Raw genomic sequence first — 17234 nt, 5'->3', positions numbered from 1 at the left:
GGCTATGAGAGGTGGCCAGTCCTCTTCTGGCTGTGCCGGGTGGAGATTATAACAGAACATGGCCAAGGTGTTCAAATGTTCATAAATGACCAGCATGGTCAAATAATAATGATCACAGTAGTTGTCGAGGGTGCAACAAGTCAGCACCTCAGGAGTAAATGTCAGTTGGCTTTTCATAGCCGATCATTAAGAGTATCTCTACTGCTCCTGCAACTCTAGAGAGTTGAAAACAGCAGGTCTGGGACAGGTAGCACGTTCGGTGAACAGGTCAAGGTTCCATAGCCGCAGGCAGAACAGTTGAAACTGGAGCAGCAGCATGGCCAGGTGGACTGGGGACAGCAAGGAGTCATCATGCCAGGTAGTCCTGAGGCACGGTCCTAGGGCTTAGGAGAAAGAGAGAATTAGAGAGAGCATACTTAAATTCACACAGGACACCGGATAAGACAGGAGAAGTACTCCAGATATAACAGACTGACCCTAGCCCCCCGACACATAAACTACTGCAATAAATACTGGAGGCTGAGACAGGAGGGGTCAGGAGACACTGTGGCCCCATCCGATGATACCCCCGGGCCAAACAGGGCCAAACAGGCAGGATATAACCCCACCACTTTGCCAAAGCACAGCCCCCACACCACTAGAGGGATATCTTCAACCACCAACCTACCATCCTGAGACAAGGCCGAGTATAGCCCAAAAAGATCTCCGCAACGGCACAACCCAAGGGGGGGGGGGGGGGGCGCCAACCCAGACAGGAAGATCACGTCAGTGACTCAACCCACTCAAGTGACGCACCCTCCTAGGGACGGCATGGAAGAGCACCAGTAAGCCAGTGACTGAGCCCCTGTAATAGGGTTAGAGGCAGAGAATCCCAGTGGAGAGGGGAACGGCCAGGCAGAGACAGCAAGGGCGGTTCGTTGCTCCAGAGCTTTCCGTTCACCTTCACACTCCTGGGCCAGACTACACTCAATCACATGACCTACTGAAGATATGAGTCTTCAATAAAGACTTAAAGGTTGAGAACGAGTCTGCGTCTCTCACATGGGTAGGCAGACCATTCCATCAAAATGGAGCTCTATAGGAGAAAGCCCTGCCTACAGCTGTTTGCTTAGAAATTCTAGGGACAATTAGGAAGGCCTGCGTCTTGTGACCGTAGCGTACGTGTAGTATGTACGGCAGGACCAAATCGGAAAGATAGGTAGGAGCAAGCCCATGTAATGCTTTGTAGGTTAGCAGTAAAACCTTGAACTCAGCCCTTGCCTTAACAGGAAGCCAGTGTAGGGAGGCTAGCACTGGAGTAATATGATCAAATGTTTGGGTTCTAGTCAGGATTCTGGCAGCCGTATTTAGCACTAACTGAAGTTTATTTCGTGCTTTAACCGGGTAGCCGGAAAGTAGAGCATTGCAGTAGTCTAACCTAGAAGTAACAGAAGCATGGATTAATTTTTCTACATCATTTTTGGATAGAAAGTTTCTGATTTTTGCAATGTTATGTAGATGGAAAAAAGCTGTCCTTGAAACAGTCTTGATATGTTCGTCAAAAAGAGAGATCAGGGTCAAGAGTACGCCGAGGTCCTTCACAGTTTTATTTGAGACGACTGTACAACCATCAAGATTAATTGTCAGATTCAACAGAAGATCTCTTTGTTTCTGGGACTAGAACAAGCATCTCTGTATTGTCCGAGTTTAAAAGTAGAAAGTTTGCAACCATCCACTTCCTTATGTCTGAAACAAAGGCTTCTAGCGAGGGCAATTTTGGGGCTTCACCATGTTTCATTGAAATGTACAGCTGTGTGTCATCCACATAGCAGTGAAAGTTATACATTATGTTTTCGAATGACATCCCCAAGAGGTAAAATATATAGTGAAAACAATAGTGATCCTAAAACGGAACCTTGAGGAACACCGAAATGTACAGTTGATTTGTCAGAGGACAAACCATTCACAGAGACCAACTGATATCTTTCCGACAGATAAGATCTAAACCAGGCCAGAACTTGTCCGTGTAGACCAATTTGGGTTTCCAATCTCTCCAAAAGAATGTGGTGATCGATGGTATCAAAAGCAGCACTAAGGTCTAGGTGCAGAGCCTCGGTCTGATGCCATTAAAAGGTCATTTACCACCTTCACAAGTGCAGTCTCAGTGCTATGATGGGGTCTAAAACCAGACTGAAGCATTTCGTATACATTGTAAGTCTTCAGGAAGGCAGTGAGTAGCAGRGCAACAATTTTGTCTAAKATTTTTGAGAGGAATGGAAGATTCGATATAGGCCGATAGTTTTTTAATATTTTCTGGGTCAATGTTTGGCTTTTTCAAGAGAGGCTTTATTACTGCCACTTTTAGTGAGTTTGGTACACATCCGGTGGATAGAGAGCCGTTTATTATGTTCAACATAGGTGAGCCAAGCACAGGAAGCAGCTCTTTCAGTAGTTTAGTTGGAATAGGGTCCAGTATGCAACTTGAAGGTTTAGAGGCCATGATTATTTTCATCATTGTGTCAAGAGATATAGTACTAAAACACTTGAGTGTCTCTCTTGATCCTAGGTCCTGGCAGAGTTGTGCAGACTCAGGACAACTGAGCTTTGGAGGAATACGCAGATTTAAAGAGGAGTCCGTAATTTGCTTTCTAATGATCATGATCTTTTCCTCAAAGAAGTTCATGAATTTATTACTGCTGAAGTGAAAGCCATCCTCTCTTGGGGAATGCTGCTTTTTAGTTAGCTTTGCGACAGTATCAAAAATACATTTCGGARAGTTCTTATTTTCCTCAATTAAGTTGGAAAAATAGGATGATCGAGCAGCAGTGAGTGCTCTTCGATACTGCACGGTACTGTCTTTCCAAGCTAGTCGGAAGACTTCCAGTTTGGTGTGGCGCCATTTCCGTTACAATTCTCTGGAAGCTTGCTTCAGAGCTCGGGTATTTTCTGTATACCAGGGAGCTAGTTTCTTATGACAAATGTTTTTAGTTTTTAGGGGTGCAACTGCATCTAGGGAATAGCGCAAGGTTAAATTGAGTTCCTCAGTTAGGTGCTTAACTGATTTTTGTCCTCTGATGTCCTTGGGTAGGCAGAGGGAGTCTGGAAGGGCATCAAGGAATCTTTGGGTTGTCTGAGAATTTATAGCACGACTTTTGATGCTCCTTGGTTGGGGTCTGAGCAGATTATTTGTTGCGATTGCAAATGTAATAAAATGGTATCGACTGGAGTATACATTGTATAGACACTGCTACTGTACCAAAGTACTGAGAAATCCCAAAGTCATAATTATCCCATACGGATATTCTACAGTGGCAAGAAAAAGAATGTGAACCCTTTGGAATTACCTGGATTTCTGAGTAAATTGGTCATAGATGAAGATCAGATCAAACTTTAAGTCACAACAATAGACAAACACAGTCTGCTTAAACTAATAACACACAAACAATTATACGTTTTCATGTCTTTATTGAACACACTGTATAAACATTCACAGTGTAGGGTGGGAAAAGTATGTGAACCCTTGGATTTAGTAACTGGTTGATCCTCCTTTGGCAGCAATAAACTCAACCAAACGTTTTCTGTATTTGCGGATCAGACCTGCACAATGATCAGGAGGAATTTTGGACCATTCATCTTCACAAAATTGTTTCAGTTCAGCATTATTCTTAGGATGTCTGGTGTGAACCGCTCTCGAGGTCATGACACAGCATTTTAAATTGGGTTGAGGTCAGGACRCTGACTGGGCCACTCCAGAAGGCATATTTTCTTCTGTTGAAGCCATTCTGTTGTTGATTTACTTCTGTSTTTTGGGTCATTGTCCTGTTGCATCACCCAACTTCTTTTGAGCTTCAATTGGTGGACAGATAGCCTGACATTCTCCTGCAAAATGTCTTGATAAACTTGGGAATACATTTTTCCGTCAATGATAGCAAGCTGTCCAGGCCCTGAGGCAGCAAAGCAGCCCCAAACCATGATGCCCCTTCCCCCATACTTTACAGTTGGGATAAGGTTTTGATGTTGGCGTGCTGTGCCTTTTTTCCTCCACACAGAGTGTTGTGTGTTCCTTCCAAACAACTACAATTTAGTTTAATCTGTCCACAGAATATATTGCCAGAAGCGCTGTGGAACATCCAGGTGCTCTTTTACAAACTTGAGACTTTTTTTGGACAGCAGTGGCTTCTTCCATGGTGTCCTCCCATGAACACCGTTCTTCTTTAGTGTTTTACGTATCGTACAGTCGTCAACAGAGTTGTTAGCATGTTCCAGAGATTTCTGTAAATCTTTAGCTGACACTCTAGGAGTCATCTGATCCTCATAGACAATTTATCTTACTGTGGATTGATGAACATCAAGGCTTTTAGAGATACTTTTGTAACCCTTTCCAGCTTTATGCAAGTCAACCACTCTGAATCTTAGGTCTTCTGAGATCTCTTTTGTTCGAGGCATGGTTCACATCAGGCAATGCTTCTTGTGAATAGCAAACTCAAATTTTMTGAGTGTTTTTTATAGGGCAGGGCAGCTCTAAACAACATCTCCAATCTCGTCTCATTGATTGGACTCCAGGTTAGCTGACCCCTGACTCCAATTAGCTTTTGGAAAAGTCATTAGCCTAGGGTTCACATACTTTTCCCAACCTACACTGTGAATTTTTATGATGTATTCAATATAGACAAGAAAAATACAAGAATTGGTGTGTTTGTTGTGACTAAGATGAAGATCAGATCAAATTTTCTAACTAATTTATACAGGTAATTCCAAAGGGCTCACATACTTTTTCTTGCCACTGTATATGAACCTTTTCTATCTAAAATGGAGAGATACAGAAAATGTATTTTGCTACAGTGTTGCTCATTGGAAATATCATTGGGACATGTTGCTGCTAGCGGGATCAACAATGCTTTGAAAATTATTTTACTGCATTTATTTACAGAGAAGCCCCATCTACTGTTTTTTGTGACAGCACAGAACAGAACATTGCCACAGTGTGTTGTGTTAAATTTGACAGATTCCCCATTCAAGGAAGCATGGACAGATCTACAGTATATTCCTTAGACATAGAGAACCATGCAAGGTTATATGCCGGTGTTGGAGATTTCAGGGCTCTTATACTGTGGTTGAAAATTACAGTTTTTTACAATCGCTTACACACTAAAAGTGGTACTTGAGGTACACTCAGTGAAACCATTAACTCATGTACCTAATCTTCAGACCAAGTCTGCAAAACCGCAAACACATCATCTGCTTTACACTCAGTTTGCAATTGTAAAACACAGTTTTTGCAAAACACTAAACACAGTTCTCTACATTAGACACATCATTCAAAAGTAACAGGTCTTGTGATTTGTTTGGAAAACACTGCCATTAAAAATGCCACACTCCTTTACCGATTACCTACACCCAGAGCTTAAGTGTGAAAACACTTATAGCTAATTTCTTCACTTAGAAATCAGAGCTTGAGAACTATAAATACAGGCTTCAGGTTGGCTGTCTTGGTTTGGACAACAATGGAGGCCAATTTTGGAGAGAGAGTTAGAGGAAGAGGAGTGAGTGTAAGAGGAGGACGAGGACAAGGACAAGGAGAAGGCCTGAGGTGACTGGGACAAGGGGGCATGCCAGGGCTGGATACGCCACTCCAGATGTTACTTCCCCTGCCTATTTGTTTATCTTCTACTGTATTTATTTTGTCTGTTACTGTTCATCCCAAAATCTGGATGAAAATACAATGTTTTGAGAAGGAAATACATGTTATCCCCCCCCTTGCATTTCTGTTTATAGTGTAAATATATACTGAATATGCATACATACTGTATATATTTGTGCACATACATGTACGTGTGAATGCTATGACAAACTGCCTTGGACTCCACTGCACACTAAACACGCAAAAGACACAAGATAGTAGTGTTTTACATMTTTCACATCCGTGTGTAGTTGGCGTGTATAAGAGCTAATAATTTGATAGTTTATGTGTAGAGTTTTGATGCAAAAACACAATTTTGAGAAGAATTTAAATAATTTTGAATTAAGTGTTTGGTTTTGCAAGAGATGTGTGACGTTTTGCATGTTGTGTGTGTTTGGGGGTTTTGTGTGTAGACTAGAGAAAAGGAGCCATAGTTTCAGAAATCATGTGTAAGCAATTGTCAAACTGTATGTCCTCTCCTTTGACACTGGTCTGGGAAATAGAACAGCGTCCTCTGGTGGATTGTAGTGAAAGTACTGTAGAAGACTTACGCTTTGATCACACTGACAGTGTCAATGCATTTTGGTACACCAGAATTAAATTCATTTCCTACGAAACGCTATGTTTGCCTTGCAGCATTGCATTGCAGGGGCAGTTGCAGTGCGTTCTGTGTGGTGCATATGTTGGATTCATCGAACGTATGCGTCAAACTGTATGTGTAGACGGCTTGACAGAAATGGTAGCAGAAGGTGAATGTTGCATACATACTTTTGTTGCATACATATCCAGATGATGCTGCGTACTATTTTGCGCACACGCCGTTGGTGTGTTCGAACTATAGTTCCTCCCATTCCCTGCCAGACCATTAGAATTGGTCCTACGTGGCTTAGTTGGGAAAAGTGTGATGATAACAATAATGTTGTGGTTTCAATTACCACAAGGATCATAAAGACAAAACAATGTCTGCAAGCTCACTTTGGATAAAGGCAGCTAAGTTGCATTTCATTCCCTTGCGGCCAAACTGTCATTATAGTTTTAATATAGCTCTGCCTATGACCATGTATTAGTTATTTTGGAATGCACTATCCAAGCTACAGTTGAAGTCGGAAGTTTACGTACACTTATGTTGGAGTCATTAAATTGACTCATTTGAATCAATTGGAGGTGTACTTGTGGATGTATTTCAAGGCCTACCTTCAAACTCAGTGCCTCTTTGCTTGACATCATGGGAAAATCAAAAGAAATCAGCCAAGACCTCAGAAACAAAATGTAGACCTCCACAAGTCTGGTTCATCCTTGTGAGCAATTTCCAAACGCCTGAAGGTACCACGTTCATCTATACAAACAATAGTACGCAAGTATAAACACCATGGGACCACGCAGACGTCATACCGCTCAGGAAAGAGACACGTTCTGTCTCATAGAGATAACGTACTTTGGTGCGAAAAGTACAAATCAATCCCAGAACAACAGCAAAGGACCTTGTGAAGATGCTGGAGGAAACACGTACAAAAGTATCTATATCCACAGTAAAGCATTTCAAATTGACTGAAAATGTCACTTCCGTCTTTTTGGCACCAACAAAATCAAGTCCTTTACTGTAATCTTATGTCTAATTTGCATCACTTTRGCCCTTTTTGCACACTGGGTCTACATGTTGTTACACTATATTTCTATAAAGGTAAGGATTTCAGAATGGTCTTTTTTTCAGTGGATCGAGCTCACCAAGAGCTTTCCAGAGCCAGTGATTATGACAAAAGCCTTATATTTTTTCAATAAAATGCTCTGGTCCCATACTCATAAAGTGTCCTAGAGGCTTTGCCTTTTAGATTATCATAAATGGACCGGGGGACCAGCGCTCCTAATTTGAGACACTCGAAAACCATACCTGATGATGACAATGGGTTTTAGAGTTGAATGGTGTATAGCTGTCTATGGACAACTGATATCACTAGAGGGCAGAGTTGTACTACAGGGGAATCAGTTGTCTGGTTGGTATTCTCACATAGCCAGACACCCTATTTTCCCATTTGCTCTGCATCCTGGCAAGCAAGGCTATCAAGTTGGTCATAACCTTGCTTTAATCACCATGACAACAAAACCTTCTATGCTATACGCACTTTTCATTTTGAACATGATTTGAGTTATTTGCTTTCCCTCAAGGATGACAGGTCAGCTTTAAACCAGAAGAGCTGTACTTGTGATGGTACAACACCGTACGAATGTAAAATGGCTTTTTCTGCGATAACTTTTTATCCCCGCGCTGCTGACGGCTATTTTGGTCCACTCATACACAAGTAATAAAGGCCCAGTGCACTACTTTTGTTTAGGTTTAAAATTCTGATTTATCAGGGGGTGCTGCAGCACCCTCAGCACCCCTACTTCCTGTGGCTATGTGTAAAAGCTCTCTTTTCAGAGGTTAAACATGCTGTAGTAGAGCATCAGAGTCTTTTCTAGTAGTAGCATCGGCCCCTACTCTCTGTATCCCTTTGTATCAGTCTCCCTCGATACAGTTCTTTCCGACTGTCACTGTCTGTAACATATAGCACACTGAGGCAGGGATGCGGATAGAAGAACAAAGTGTATATCTGAGGACATGGGTCAAGTTCAAGTACAGATAATCTCATCTAGTAATTAGTAATAGCGCCACCCTCAATCACTCCAGGTAAATACACGTATATGCYCGACACTGTCCCTCAACAATAAAACTTTTTTTTAAACAAACAAACACAAATGAGTAGTAGATTCCCATCCTTGCTAAGAAAAATGACTATTTACTATTGATAATGCACCAAATAATCTTTAAAGTTCTAAAGCCCGGTGTTCATGGTGGTCCATTTTGATGATTTCATGGGTTGATTTTAATTCTGTACTGAGTGGTAAAAACGGTTTATTTGAATGTGACTAACACTACATTAAGTTGGGTAGTAAGTCTCTCTCATCAGTCATATTATATATTTGACATAGGAGGGCTATAACGTCGCTATAACGTCGCTATAACTTAGGTAAAGAGAGCTGTGACATCTGTGTAATATTTACAATATCTCTTCATTCTCTGTGCTCTGAGTGAGCTTAATCCTGTGAATTAAACAAAGTTATCTGTCATTGACACAATTCATAAAATAAACTGTATTCTATTGAGATTGAAAATGTGGGAGCCTATAAAACTAGTCTGCTGTCCATGGACTTAATCTCTGCAATTCAAAGTAAAATAATTTGTCATAGAACGTGTGCCACCTCAATCATCTGGTAAGAAGCGTGTCCTTTGTCAAATGCCATCCTCCAATTATTCTCTGTGAATTTGAAGTTACTGCAGTATTTGTTGAGATTAGATGAAGAAAAGAAATGTCCAGCCAGTATGTGAAATGTCTTTAGATATATGGAGAGGGCAATAGCATGCATGACTGAACAATGATTGTCCTCTATAATCGCCAATAACACATGTAATTGGAATTTATAATGACGGTTAGATCTATTTTATTGAATATGCAGTATGCCATGTGTGATCAACCAGGGTTTGGACCTGGTCTCCAGCACACCACAAGACTGTATTAGCATGCTGAGCTAAAGCCTAGGCACTAGCTTAGGAAGCAAGCAAAATGTTTTATGTCTCAGGCAAGGACAAGGTTACTCATCACACTGAAGTGCTTTTTTTGATTGGTATGATAAAAAGTGGGTTTTGGTTCATTTAACCTATTCTATTAAATTTGGCAGAAATCAAATATCGAATTTGACAGATCAATGTGATTTTGGGAATTGAATGAAAGCTTCTAAATTGCTTTCAACACCCCGTGCGCATGCACATTGCACAGCGGTGGGGGAAATGTATTGCCAGCTTCATACATTAAATATTAGTTTATATTTACCAGTATATTATTTAATCACGTGGGTACCAACGGTGGCCTRACCTGTGATGATTCTGTATATCGCTCTGTCTAACCAAAAGCTGAACGCAATTACCGCCGTTTTTCTCGACAGTTTGCATGACAAGGAGTTGTATTCATTTGTTTCCGATGTATAAATTATGCAAACGTTTGGGTCATTCTCTTGACAACCGGCAAAGTGATTTATAGGCTAAACTCTGGGGGAGCGCGAGCTCGCTATTATCCAAAGTTGATTGAAGCACCACATGCAAATCATCATTACGTTGGATTTACTTTATGTTACTACGAAGGTAAGTATTATTTAAAATACACGGTCTATATTGTAATGTCAGTGTGATCATTTTAAAGTCTAGATTATACGTAATGCGGTCGTCATACTGCKTATGACTTTTCGCACAGACTGAGTGTTGTATGCGAGTTTCACATTCACAGAACTCTTCGGATGTTGTATTTTATTTWWTTTTTTCTGAACATGGTGTAGAATGAATATGTTCGAACAACACCTATATTGCTGTTGATCGTGCATTATAACGATACGTGTAAATTTGTCATGGAAAATGCACAGTTCCTTTTGCCCATGCCTGTCCTCACGTGTGACTGTAATCAAAGTATGAAACCATCCTGATTTACAGCCGTTGTCGGTTGACTTTTATGTTTGTTTTTTCTGGGCAGGTTTTTACATGTAATGTGTCACATAAATCTGCTTTAACTTGGACTGATACATTCTTGCGCAAGTTCTCCCCTAAAGGCTTCTTCTACTCTTTCTCTTTTGTCCCTCTTCATAGCACTATGTGTTTAAATTACCAGTTTTGTTGGATGATATTCCATTCATCCAGCTCAATGTAACATCAATATGTTTAAGGCACTACATGATACTCAAAATTAAATACCACCTTGCACACTCTTGCCTGCATCTAGCTGGTCTAGGGTGTAATTATTAATCCAAACAGTTGCAAACAAGAGTTTCTATTGGACAAATTCAGGTAGGTTTATCCCCATTTCATTCTGTTTGCTTACACCCCTGATCACCCCGCACACACAGTTCACTTTCATAGTAGCCTGATACAAACAGCGTTATCACTTTGCTCATTGTATAATTCCTTCTCYCATCTATGCACTCTCCTCCTCTCACCTTCACTTGTGGACTTCAGTGCACAACACAGCAGCAGTCTGTGACAAGGCGAAAAGACCTTCATACCACATAACCACTAACCGCTACACACAGCCTATATAATTGTCAATGTCATCATATTAGCTAACGTCATAGTCAACATAGCTACTAGAACTAACGCGTTAGTAAACCCGCTACAATCGTGCAGTACAGTGTACAGCAAGCAGTTTAGCAGTTACACTGGCGGGCCCCGGTGGCAATAAATGTATAATACCAATAGCTTACCTTGACTTGGAAGAGTTCCAGTGWTGGATAGCAATAACCAGTTAGGTAACATAAATAGCATTCCTTCATTTGTTAAAAACTGTTCAACTATTGTCGTTCTCTCTCTTTGTCAACTACTCACCACATTTTATTTAGGTTGGAGGACATCCTCCGGAAGTTGTCATAATTACTGTGTAAGTCTATGGAAGGGGGTGAGAACCATGAGCCTCCTAGGTTTTTGTATTGAAGCCAATGTACCCAGAGGAGGACGGAAAAAAAGCTGTCCTCCGTTTACACAATGGTGCTACCCCAGAGAGTGCGGTTGAGGCTACTGTAGACCTTCATTGCAAAACAGTGTGTTTTAAATCAGTTATTTGGTGACGTGAATATATTTAGTATAGTTTAATCTAAAAAGGATAACTTAAAAAAAAATGTTTTACTATATTTTTATTTTCATGAAATTCACTGAGTAGGATGGTCCTCCCCTTCCACCTCTGAGGAACCTCCACTGGCCTGTGTTCAAGCTGTGAGTGTTCTCTCTATATCTCCTTCAACTGAAGGAGAATAAGAGGAGGTTTCCCAGGGCATTGGCCACGGTCGGTCCTCTGAAGCTTGGCTATTCAGTCCACTGCAGCTTTATACAGGGAAATGGTTCGAGCCTCTTTCATTGTGACCCAACTTGACTGCTTTGGGGAAATTGGGGAATCCAGGGATACTCAAACTCCCCGCTGTGCTGTGATGTTGGAGCCAGCGTTCAATGAATACATTTACAGCACAGCACACCAAACTGCTACATAGGAATTCATTTTCATCCAGTCCTGTCCTGAAAACTTCTATCATAGTTCACACTTTGGCATGCTCTCGCAGCTCCTTTCCTTGTCATTCATTCACAGCAAACACAGAAAGCTGCACACAAACACTGTTAGAGACTTTGTTTTTTCTCTTGATTGCATTTTTTGCAGTTGTTTCTCTTTGGGTGTGGCGTACTGATTGGAATTATCCTTGTTGGTCAGGATGCGTTGCACCTGTGCTAGCACAGCTAATATGTAGGGGCCACTGGCCCATTGCTTCAGTTGGAAAAAGAGATGTTGGAAGAGTGACACCTCTGTTTAAGGTTGTTTAACAGAGCCTTTACCTTATTTGTTTTCCCCAATTTTGGTTTCACTACCTATCCTAAGTTGGTGTGGTTTTTCTTCTTCTTTTAGTTGGTTTGATATCAGAGAAATCCAGTTAGTGTCCATGATGGGCATATTTTAAGACCCAACTGGAGTTTCTTGGTGAACACTCAGTAGGCCCTCCATGGATGCCTTTCAGAACCCATTTTAAAACCCCACCTGTTTCATTTCGGTTGTCAGTGGCTCATTTGTTAGTTACCTTTTTCTGTGGAGCAAAGTTTTTTTGGTTTCTTATTGGGGAATGTAACAAAATGGGGGCTTGTCTGGGATCTTGTGTCCCAGGTTTATTGTTGTCGCTCAAATCACTCTGAAACAAGGGAAAGTTGCATAAACACTAACAAAAAATGATGGGGTGGTTCTCAATATGCCTACTACCGTGCTCCACACTCATGCTCCAAGTGCATTCTCCGAGGACGTTTTCTTGAGGACGAGAGTGTGGAGAACACATAAAACATTACATTTGAGAAGTGCTCACGCTCCCCCTACTGTATTATGTCATGCTGCACCTCCCCATTCACTGAACCGAAACAAGATATACACAAAGCAAACGTTTTACTTCATAATTATCAGCTATCTACAGTGCCTTGTAAAAGTATTCAACCCCCTTGGCGTTTTAACTATTTTGTTGCATTACAACCTGTCATTTAAATTGATTTTTATTTGGATTTCATGTAATGGTCTTACACAAAATAGTCGAAATTGGTGAAGTGAAATGAAAAAAATAACGTTTCAAAAAAATAAAAAAAGGAAAAGTGGTGCGTGCATATGTATTCACCCTCTTTGCTATGAAGCCCCTAAATAAGATCTGGTGCAACCAATTACCTTCAGAAGTCACATAATTAGTTAAATAAACTCCACCTGTGTGCAATCTAGGTGTCACATGATCTGTCACATGATCTCAGTGTATATACACACCTGTTCTGAAAGACCCCAGAGTCTGCAACACCACTAAGCAAGGGGCACCACCAAGCAAGCAGCACCATGAAGACCAAGGAGCTCTCCAAACAGGTCAGGAACAAAGTTGTGGAGAACAGATCAGGGTTGGGTTATAAAAAAATATCAGAAACTTTGAACATCCCACGGAGCACCATTAAATCCATTATTAAAAAATGGAAAGAATATGGCACAACAACAAACCTGCCAAGAGAGGGTCGCCCACCAACACTCACAGAACAGGCAAGGAGGGCATTAATCAGAGAGGCAACAAAGAGACCAAAGATAACCCTGAAGGAGCTGCAAAGCTCCACAGCGGAGATTGGAGTATCTGTCCATAGGACCACTTTAAACTGTACACTCCACAGAGCTGGGCCTTACGGAAGAGTGGCCAGAAAAAAGCCATTGCTTAAAGGAAAAAAATAACACGTTTGGTGTTTGCCAAAAGGCATGTGGGAGACTCCCCAAACATATGGAAGAAGGGGTACTCTGGTCAGATGAGACTAAAATTGAGCTTTTTGGCCATCAAGAAACACTATGTCTGGAGCAAACCCAACATCTCTCATCACCCTGAGAACACCATCCCCACAGTGAAGCATGGTGGTGGCAGCATCATGCTGTGGAGATGTTTTTCATTGGCAGGGACTGGGAAACTGGTCAGAATTGAAGGAATGATGGTGCTAAATACAGGGACATTCTTAAGGGAAACCTGTTTCAGCCTTTCAGAGATTTGAGACTGGGACGGAGGTTCACCTTCCAGCAGGACAATGAGCCAAAGCATACTGCTATAGCAACACTCGAGTGGTTTAAGGAGAAACATTTAAATGTCTTGGAATGGCCTAGTCAAAGCCCAGACCTCAATCCAATTGAGAATCTGTGGTATGACTTAAAGATTGCTGTACACCAGTGGAACCCATCCAACTTGATGGAGCTGGGGCAGTTTTGCCTTGAAGAATGGCCAAAAATCCCAGTGGCTAGATGTGCCAAGCTTATAGAGACATACCCCAAGAGAGTTGCAGCTGTAATTGCTGCAAAAGGTGGCTCTACAAAGTATTGACTTGGTGGGGGGTGAATAGTTATGCACCCTCAAGGTTCACATAAAAAAATATTTTGCATCTTCAAAGTTGTAGGCATGTTGTGTAAATCAAATGATACAAAACCCCCCAAATCTATTTTAATTCCAGGTTGTAAGGCAAGAAAATAGGAAAAATGTCAAGGGGGGTAAATACTTTGGCAAGCCACTGTATATGTGAATCGTTATAATCTAGCTAGCCAGCTAGTTAAACAGGCAAAAATGACCTACAACTAATGGTATTTAAGGTAGATGTAACATTTTCGTGGGTAGCTAGCTACCCATTCTTCATGGCTAGCTAGCCAGTTAGCCCTATTGACATACTATGAACTTACTCATTCATTGAACATTCTTCCAGCCAGGCTAATGGCAATAGATATGATTTACACAAAGCAAATTATTTATTTCATAACTATCAGCTAGCTATATGTGAATTGTAATAATCTAGCTAACCAGACAGTTTAACAGGCAAAAATGACCTAAAACGAATGTTATGTGACAATTCTTCGCGGGTAGCTAGCTAACTATTCTTCGTGGCTATCTGGCTAGCTAACAGTAGTAACTAGCCAGTTAGCCCTATTGACATACTATGAACTTACTCATTCATTGAACATTCTTCCAGCCAGGCTAATGGCAATAGATATGATTTACACAAAGCAAATTATTTATTTCATAACTATCAGCTAGCTATATGTGAATTGTAATAATCTAGCTAACCAGACAGTTTAACAGGCAAAAATGACCTAAAACGAATGTTATGTGACAATTCTTCGCGGGTAGCTAGCTAACTATTCTTCGTGGCTATCTGGCTAGCTAACAGTAGTAACTAGCCAGTTAGCCCTATTGACTTGGACTTGCAATCTACGCACACTAGTGGTTATTGTAAGCAGGTAAACATGCCAAAATTAACACAGCATGTATCATGATCAAATATTGTAGTCAGGCAACATATGAGATGTGAATGGGTAACATTTCATTCCGAAGTTGGTGTTTTATTTTCTCTCGCTTCAGCTCAAATAGTGGCTGCCATTGATTTCAAGAAATATTGCATAAATCTTTTTACATGTGTGTCATATTTCTGTGCATACTTTCCATTGAAGCTTACATCGACGCATGCTTCACAATATGTACAAACGGAGTACGCATTCGAAAAGTGCCCTCCGTGCTCCGTTTTGCATACTTTGATTTAGARTCATACTCCGACCCTCTGTGCTCCAATTTGCGTGCTTGGAGCATGGTAGTATGCTTTTTGAGAAACACCTGTGGACTTCGAATGAAAGCATTTGAAGAAAAGCCCACTTGCCCCATTCTAATCCAAGATGGCGTAGCAGTCGAACGTGTGTATGTCTTGTCCCGTGTAAATAGTCCTCGTATTTTTCGTATACATTTCGTATATATTTTAATTTCACTTTCCATCTAGGAACTGAATATACATTCCTACATTCCGCCTCACCCAATGCGGTACGGACCTGCTATTTTTTATACTTTAGAACCGTAACCCCAATCAGAAGCTAGCCAGATAACTAGCTACTAGCTAGTAGTCAGTTAGCCACTGCTGCGGTCTTCACCCTTAACTCGGACACAGCCAGCTTCAGCTCGGGCCAATACCTGCCAGTCTGCAAGCGCGATATCAACCCAGAGCATATAGGACTGCTTTTTCTCTACCACATCACCGGATTCCTGACGCAAGCTCTGGACAATTACACCGTATCATCACAGCTAGCTAGCTGCAACCGAGTGGCTACTACTGGCTAACACCTCTGTCCCGAAGCAAGCACCAGTTAGCCTTGAGCTAGCCTCGAGCTAGGCCCATCTGCCGGCTAGCTCCTCTGCAGTCTCTATGGGGTACCACCAGGGTTCAATTCTCGGCCGACTCTTTTCTCTGTAATACATCAATGATGTTGCTCTTGCTGCGGGCGATTCCTGATCCACCTCTACGCAGACGACACCATTCTATACTTCCGGCCCTTCCTTGGACACTGTGCTATCTAACCTCCAAACGAGCTTCAATGCCATACAACACTCCTTCCGTGGCCTCCAACTGCTCTTAAACGCTAGTAAAACCAAATGCATGCTTTTCAACCGTCCGCTGCCTGCACCCGCACGCCCGACTAGCATCACCACCCTGGACGGTTCGACCTAGAATATGTGGACATCTATAAGTACCTGGTGTCTGCTAGACTGCAAACTCTCCTTCCAGACTCATATCAAACATCTCCAATCCAAAATCAAATCAAGAATCGGCTTTCATTCCGCAACAAAGCCTCCTTCACTCACGCGCAAACTTACCCAAGTAAAAACTGCTATCCTACCGATCCTCGACTTCGGCGATGTCATCTACAAAATAGCTTCCAATACTCTACTCAGCAAACTGGATGCAGTTTATCACAGTGCCATTCGTTTTGTTACTAAAGCACTTATACGACCCACCACTGCGACCTGTATGCCCTAGTCGGCTGGCCCTCGCTACATGTTCGTCGTCAGACCCACTGGCTCCAGCGTCATCTACAAGGCTATGCTAGGTAAAGTGCCGCCTTATCTCAGTTCACTGGTCACGATGGCTACACCACCCGCAGCACGCGCTCCAGCAGGTGTATCTCACTGATCATCCCTAAAGCCAAAACCTCATTTGGACGCCTTTCCTTCCAGTTCTCTGCTGCCTGCGACTGGAACGAATTGCAAAAATCTCTGAAGTTGGAGACTTTTATCTCCTCAACAACTTTAAAAATCTGCTATCCGAGCAGCTAACCGATCGCTGCAGCTGTACATAGTCCATCTGTAAATACCCACCCAATTTACCTACCTCACCCCATACTGCTTTTATTTATTTACTTTTCTGCTCTTTTGCACACCAGTATCTCTTCTTGCACATGATCATCTGATGATTTATCACTCCAGTGTTAATCTGCTAAATTGTAATTATTCGATTTATTGCCTACCTCATGCCTTTTGCAACACATTGTATATAGATTCTCTTTTTTTTCCTACCATGTTATTGACTTGTTTATTGTTTACTCCATGTGTAACTCTGTGTTGTCTGTCACACTGCTATGCTTTATCTTGGCCAGGTCGCAGTTGCAAATGGAGAACTTGTTTCTAACTAGCCTACCTGGTTAATAAAGGTGAAAAAAAATTA

At 41.6% G+C, this 17234-nt stretch overlaps 1 protein-coding gene and 1 pseudogene across 1 annotated transcript in view; one reads left to right on the top strand and one right to left on the bottom strand.

Moving 5' to 3' along the window:
• Nucleotides 1-981: 981 nt before the first annotated feature.
• Nucleotides 982-1862, bottom strand: LOC139028005 (uncharacterized; annotated as a pseudogene).
• Nucleotides 1863-9600: 7738 nt separating this feature from the next.
• The window catches only part of chl1a (cell adhesion molecule L1-like a), a 123095-nt gene continuing 115461 nt past the window's right edge, over nucleotides 9601-17234 (top strand). Inside the window, exon 1 of the mRNA XM_023991134.2 lies at nucleotides 9601-9833. The gene's annotated coding sequence lies outside the window, so the exon portion shown is untranslated. The remainder of the gene's footprint in view (nucleotides 9834-17234) is intronic.

This window comes from Salvelinus sp. IW2-2015, linkage group LG7, assembly GCF_002910315.2.
Source record: "Salvelinus sp. IW2-2015 linkage group LG7, ASM291031v2, whole genome shotgun sequence".
Classification (NCBI taxonomy): domain Eukaryota; kingdom Metazoa; phylum Chordata; class Actinopteri; order Salmoniformes; family Salmonidae; genus Salvelinus; species Salvelinus sp. IW2-2015.
Note: the sequence above shows the minus strand (reverse complement) of the source record. Positions and strands in the feature narration are given on the sequence as shown.